The sequence below is a fragment of the Oncorhynchus mykiss genome, chromosome 6 (genome assembly GCF_057628025.1).
Source record: "Oncorhynchus mykiss isolate SJ-2025 chromosome 6, ASM5762802v1, whole genome shotgun sequence".
Lineage (NCBI taxonomy): Eukaryota > Metazoa > Chordata > Actinopteri > Salmoniformes > Salmonidae > Oncorhynchus > Oncorhynchus mykiss.
This window is the reverse complement of record NC_143027.1, coordinates 988,550-995,851: the sequence shown is the minus strand read 5'-3', so window position 1 is coordinate 995,851 and position 7,302 is coordinate 988,550.

The following is a 7,302-nucleotide window of genomic DNA, read 5'->3' as shown; positions in this document are numbered from 1 at the left end:
TTCAGGGAGGGAGGATGGGGGTTAGACTTAGTGATGGAGTTTGGGGTTTAGAGTTAGGGAGGGAGGTTGGGGGGTTAGAGTTAGGGCGGGGGAGGGCCTCATAGCCATCCCGGAAGGGAGAGTAACAATGGTTGAGAGTTTTTGAAGAGTGAGTACTACAGGTAATGTGTTGATAAAACTTTGGTAGCATTTTCCTCATTTCCTGTTCAAGTCCCCACCCACCGTGAATACAGTCCCTGGTTCGAATTCAGGCTGAATCACATCCAGCTGTGATTGGGAGTCCCATAGGGCGGCACACAATTGTCCCAGCATCGTCTGGGTTTGGCTGGGGTAGGCCGTCATTGTAAATAAGAATTTGTTCTTACTGACTTGCCTAATTAAATAAAGGTAACATATATATATATATATATATATATATATATATATATATATATATATATATATATATATATATTTATAGATATAGATATATACAGTATATATATATATTTTTTAATATATTTTTTTTAAAGCGGCCTCATGATATGTGGTTTGCAGAAAGTCCAGTGTAGGTAATAGAGGTAATACTGTCGGCCTTTGATTGTGAGATGTTCTAGGTCGGGTGAACAAAAAGACTTGAGTTCCTGTACGTTATTACAATCACACCATGAGTAGTTAATCATGAAACATACACCACCGCCTTTCTTCTTCCCAGAGAGTTCTTTATTCCTGTCTGCCCGATGTACTGAGAACCCAGCTGGCTGTTTGGACAGGGACAGTATATCCAGAGAGAGCCATGATTCCATGAAAGAGAGTATGTTACAGTCCCTGATGTCTATCTGGACGAAGATCCTCGCCCTGAGCTTGACTACTTTATTATAAAGCGACTGAACATTAGCGAGTAATATACTCGGAAGTGGTGGATGGTGTGCACGCCTCCTGAGGCGGACTAGAGGTCCACTCCGAATACCTCTTCTCCAGCTGCGGGATCCTGGAGCAGACTCTGGGATAAGTTAAATTGCCTTGGGGGCTACCAACAAAGGATCCAATTTGTGAAAGTCATATTTCTGGTCAGAATGCTGTTGAGTTACCGCTGCTCTGATAGCCAAAACTTCCGTGTGTATGTAATAACACCTAAAAATGTTTTGGGCTAATAATTTTAGAAATAACACAAAAACTTTTAAAAAATACTGTAAAGTTGGTTAGGCGCTAAAAGCAGAGCTGCCATGTCTGTCGGCTCCATCTTCTCCAGAAAGTATGTTACTGTTTATCTACAGTAGAGTAGCTCCACTATATTACTCAATCAAACAATCAATCAAATGTATTTTTTGAGCCCTTTTAAATCCACAGGTGTTACAACGTGCTATACAGAAACCCAGCCAAAAACCCAAAACATCAAGCAATGCAGATGTAGAAGCTTGGTGGCTAGAAAAAACTCCCTAGGAAGAAACCTAGAGAGGAACCAGGCTCTGAGGGGTGGCCAGTCCTCTTCTGGCTGTGCCGGGTGGAGATTATAAGAGTACATGGCCATTAAGGCCAGATTGTTCTTCAAGATGTTCAAAATGACTTTATCAGCTATGAAGGTAAGACCCAAATGCAAACAATGTTGAATAAACAATGGTTTTATAATCCAACAGGGGCAGACAATAGAGAAGTCAGGCAGAGGGGTCAGGCAGAGGGGTCAGGCAGAGGTCAATAAACCAGAGGTGGGGCAACGGTACTGGACGGCTGGCAGGCTCAGGGGTCAGGCAGAGGGGTCAGGCAGGCGGGCTCGGAGGCAGGACAGGCAAGGGTCAAAACCAGGAGCGGGAGAAAAGAGAGACTGGAAAAAGCAGGAGCTGAGACACAAAATGTTTGTTAACTTGAACAAAGAAGACGAACTGGTAACAGACAGAGAACACAGGTATAAATACCTAGGAGATAATGGGGAAGATGGGGGACACCTGGAGGTGGGTGGAGACAATCACAAAGACAGGTGAAACAGATCAGGGTGTGACATGACTGTTTCTCTACAGCTCCAGTAGATTACTGACTGTTTCTCTACAGCTCCAGTAGATTACTGACTGTTTCTCTACAGCTCCAGTACATGACTGACTGTTTCTCTACAGCTCCAGTATATTACTGACTGTTTCTCTACAGCTCCAGTAGATTACTGACTGTTTCTCTACAGCTCCAGTACATGACTGACTGTTTCTCTACAGCTCCAGTATATTACTGACTGTTTCTCTACAGCTCCAGTAGATTACTGACTGTTTCTCTACAGCTCCAGTACATTACTGACTGTTTCTCTACAGCTCCAGTACATGACTGACTGTTTCTCTACAGCTCCAGTACATGACTGACTGTTTCTCTACAGCTCCAGTACATTACTGACTGTTTCTCTACAGCTCCAGTAGATTACTGACTGTTTCTCTACAGCTCCAGTACATTACTGACTGTTTCTCTACAGCTCCAGTACATTACTGACTGTTTATCTACAACTCCAGTAGATTACTGACTGTTTCTCTACAGCTCCAGTACATTACTGAATGTTTCTCTACAGCTCCAGTACATTACTGACTGTTTCTCTACAACTCCAGTATATTACTGACTGTTTCTCTACAGCTCCAGTACATTACTGACTGTTTCTCTACAGCTCCAGTACATTACTGACTGTTTCTCTACAGCTCCAGTACATTACTGACTGTTTCTCTACAGCTCCAGTACATTACTGACTGTTTCTCTACAGCTCCAGTATATTACTGACTGTTTCTCTACAACAGAGAGTAGCTCCAGTATATTAATGAGCCTACAAAACAGACTGATAGTTTATAGTGAACTCAGACAGACAGGTCAGGGCTCTGATTGTCAGCAGACACACACAAACACACACATAAGAATTCAGGCAGGTAGGTACTCACACGAACAAACAAACATACACATGCATGCGCACACACCAGACAACCCAGTCACACCAGACAACCCAGACAACCCAGTCACACCAGACAACCCAGTCACACCAGATAATCCAGTCACACCAGATAATCCAGTCACACCAGATAACCCAGTCACACCAGATAACCCAGTCACACCAGACAACCCAGTCACACCAGACAACCCAGTCACACCAGACAACCCATTCACACCAGATAATCCAGTCACACCAGATAATCCAGTCACACCAGACAACCCAGTCACACCAGATAATCCAGTCACACCAGACAACCCAGTCACACCAGATAATCCAGTCACACCAGACAACCCAGTCACACCAGACAACCCAGTCACACCAGACAACCCAGTCACACCAGATAATCCAGACACACCAGACAACCCTGTCACACCAGACAACCCAGTCACACCAGACAATCCAGTCACACCAGACAACCCAGTCACACCAGACAACCCAGTCACACCAGACAACCCAGTCACACCAGACAACCCAGTCACACCAGACAACCCAGTCACACCACATAATCCAGTCACACCAGACAACCCAGTCACACTAGATAATCCAGTCACACCAGACAACCCAGTCACACCAGATAATCCAGTCACACCAGATAACCCAGTCACACCAGATAACCCAGTCACACCAGATAACCCAGTCACACCAGACAACCCAGTCACACCAGACAACCCAGACAACCCAGTCACACCAGACAACCCAGTCACACCAGACAACCCAGTCACACCAGACAATCCAGTCACACCAGACAATCCAGTCACACCAGATAATCCAGTCACACCTAGGGTTGTTATGCTGACCGTATTACAGCCACACTGTTACCGCTGTTAGTGGCCAGGACTCCATGTAGAGCCTTCCACTGGAGGTCTCTACGCCCCACATACCCCCTGCCTTCACTCCTGTTAGGCTCCTAATGTTCCGCACCTTAATGCAGAGGGCTTTACCTTCCACCATCTTAAACTTCCCCAGGCTCGGATTGTTAAAATCTAACTGGTGTTAACCCCGGTGTCCTGGCTAAATTCCCAATCTGCCCTCAAACCATCACGGTCACCTAATAATCCCCAGTTTACAATTGGCTCATTCATCCCCCTCCTCTCCCCTGTAACTATTCCCCAGGTCGTTTCTGTAAATGAGAACGTGTTCTCAGTCAATTTACCTGTTAAAATAACGGATAAACAAACAAAATATATAATTCCTCCAGACCCCCTTGCCAGTCCCTATTGTCTGCCATCACCTGCAGTGGCGGAAATATTGGTGCCCCCTCCCTCTTTGGCCGCTCAAACACCCCCTTACCGGCTCAGACAGTGCCTCCTGGACCTTCCCCAGAAATATATCTAGTCCTGTTTGTTGTGCTAGGACTTCCAGGGTTTTCCACCCCTCCTCCCCCCGCAGCCGCAGGTCACCCAGCCTTAGTAAACCCTGTGTCATCAGTCTCCTTTGCAGGGTGGCAGACTGAACCGATCTCAAAAGGATGGCTGGGTTGTGGAAGATAGGCTCCTCCCACACCTCCTTCTCGTGTAGGTCTTAACAGCTGCCAGGCCCTCAGCACCACAGAGTCAAAATCTGAGAGACCTGCTGTATTCAGCTTCTCCAGCCTTATGAGGAACAGCCACCAGTCCAACCCTAGTCCACCAGCTCTTCCTGCCGACATCAGTATGGCACAGCAGTCTTTCTGCCGCCGTTAGTCATGCAGCCACCCTGCTCTCTATGTCCCGACCAGAAAAAATCCACCAGCTTACGTAGCAGGTCTGTGAGCAGACCCGCAGGGGGGTTGAGGACTGCCAGTTTATGCCACAGGGAGGATGCCACTAGTTTGTTGATTATGACACTTGGGACAGGAGCCACCTCCACCTGGCCAGTCTTGACACCACTGCCTGTGAAAGCCCCTCCCAGTTCTTCCTGACCCACCTCTTCGAGCCCAGGTACACCTCCAAAATGTTAAGCCCTTCACAACCCCACTGCAAAACCCGTGGAAGAAGAGGGGGGCCCTATCCCTCCATGCCCCACATAACAGAGTTTTGCTCTTACCCCACTTCACCTTAGCTGACAAAGCTCCCTCATACACCTTCAGACTTGTCTCTAGTGCCTGCATATCCTGCCAATACCTGACCATCATAGAAACGTCATCTGCATACGCCGACACTGCTATGCCTGTCAACACACCCCATACCTGTCCAGAACACTCCCTGCAGTCTCCTGCGTAGCAGGCCCAAAAAAGGTTCAATGGCTAGTGTATATAACTGCTCCGATAGAGGGCATCCTTGTCTAATGCCCCATCTTCACACAGGCCACAAGCCTTACCCCAAACCCAAACACAGACATCACATTAAACAGATACTCATAGTCCACTCTATGAAAAGCCTTCTCTTGGTCTAAAGAGACCAGTCCAAAGTTCACATTAGAAACTCTCTACAAGACAATCGTGTCCCTGGTTAAGAACAAGTTGTCCGTGATTGAGAGTACCGGTACACAATATGCCTGGTCGTTGTCTACTTTAGAGTCCAGATGGGACTTCAGTCAGTTAACGAGGACCTTGGCAAATATCCTGTAGTCCGCAGCAGAGTAATGCCACAGGCCTCCAGTTCTTAAGTAAACACAAGTCCCCTTTCTTGGGCAGGAGAGTCAACTCTCCTACCCCAACGCACTCACGCAACATGCAAAAGTCCAGTCCAATTATTCCCCAGAATTTTTTATAAAACTCCACAGTCAATTCCCGCATCTCCCGCACCACAGAACTGGGTGTGTGTTATAACAACAGAACTGGGTGTGTGTTATAACAACAGAACTGGGTGTGTGTTATAACAACAGAACTGGGTGTGTGTTATAACAACAGAACTGGGTGTGTTTTATAACAACAGAACTGGGTGTGTTTTATAACAGAACTGGGTGTGTTTTATAACAGAACTGGGTGTGTTTTATAACAACAGAACTGGGTGTGTTTTATAACAACAGAACTGGGTGTGTTTTATAACAACAGAACTGGGTGTGTTTTATAACAACAGAACTGGGTGTGTTTTATAACAACAGAACTGGGTGTGTGTTATAACAACAGAACTGGGTGTGTGTTATAACAACAGAACTGGGTGTGTGTGTTATAACAACAGAACTGGGTGTGTTTTATAACAACAGAACTGGGTGCGTTTTATAACAACAGAACTGGGTGTGTGTTATAACAACAGAACTGGGTGTGTGTTATAACAACAGAACTGAGTGTGTGTTATAACAACAGAACTGGGTGTGTGTTATAACAACAGAACTGGGTGCGTTTTATAACAACAGAACTGGGTGCGTTTTATAACAACAGAACTGGGTGTGTTTTATAACAACAGAACTGGGTGTGTGTTATAACAACAGAACTGGGTGCGTTTTATAACAACAGAACTGGGTGTGTTTTATAACAACAGAACTGGGTGTGTGTTACAACAGAACTGGGTGTGTGTTACAACAGAACTGGGTGTGTGTTACAACAGAACTGGGTGTGTTTTATAACAACAGAACTGGGTGTGTTTTATAACAACAGAACTGGGTGTGTATATTGTGTGTCTGTATGTACACAGTATTTATACAAGCAGTGGTTTTCCTTGTCCAGACCCCCTCACACTGTGGAGTGTTGAAGATGTAATTGGGATATCTCTGGCATGCCCTCGTGCCTTCGAGACCCTGTTGTGGTCATATGATGTGTTTGTGTTTTCCCTTACCACTGAGCTCCGAGCCAGCTGAATGTCTTGTTATGGTAGAGGTCAGAAGTCATGGCACACTCTGAAAGGTTACCTTTCATCATGTTTATCAGACCTAGATCAGTGTTATTGTGTAGTTCCTAGTTGGATAGGAGAAGAGCTTGTTGTTCATCAGACCTAGATCAGTGTTATTGTGTAGTTCCTAGTTGGATAGGAGAGGAGCTTGTTGTTTATCAGACCTAGATCAGGGTCACAGTGTAGTTCCTAGTTGGATAGGAGAGGAGCTTGTTGTTCATCAGACCTAGATCAGTGTTATTGTGTAGTTCCTAGTTGGATAGGAGAGGAGCTTGTTGTTTATCAGACCTAGATCAGTGTTATTGTGTAGTTCCTAGTTGGATAGGAGAGGAGCTTGTTGTTCATCAGACCTAGATCAGTGTTATTGTGTAGTTCCTAGTTGGATAGGAGAAGAGCTTGTTGTTCATCAGACCTAGATCAGTGTTATTGTGTAGTTCCTAGTTGGATAGGAGAGGAGCTTGTTGTTTATCAGACCTAGATCAGGGTCACAGTGTAGTTCCAAGTTGGATAGGAGAGGAGCTTGTTGTTCATCAGACCAAGATCAGTGTTATTGTGTAGTTCCTAGTTGGATAGGAGAGGAGCTTGTTGTTTATCAGACCTAGATCAGTGTTATTGTGTAGTTCC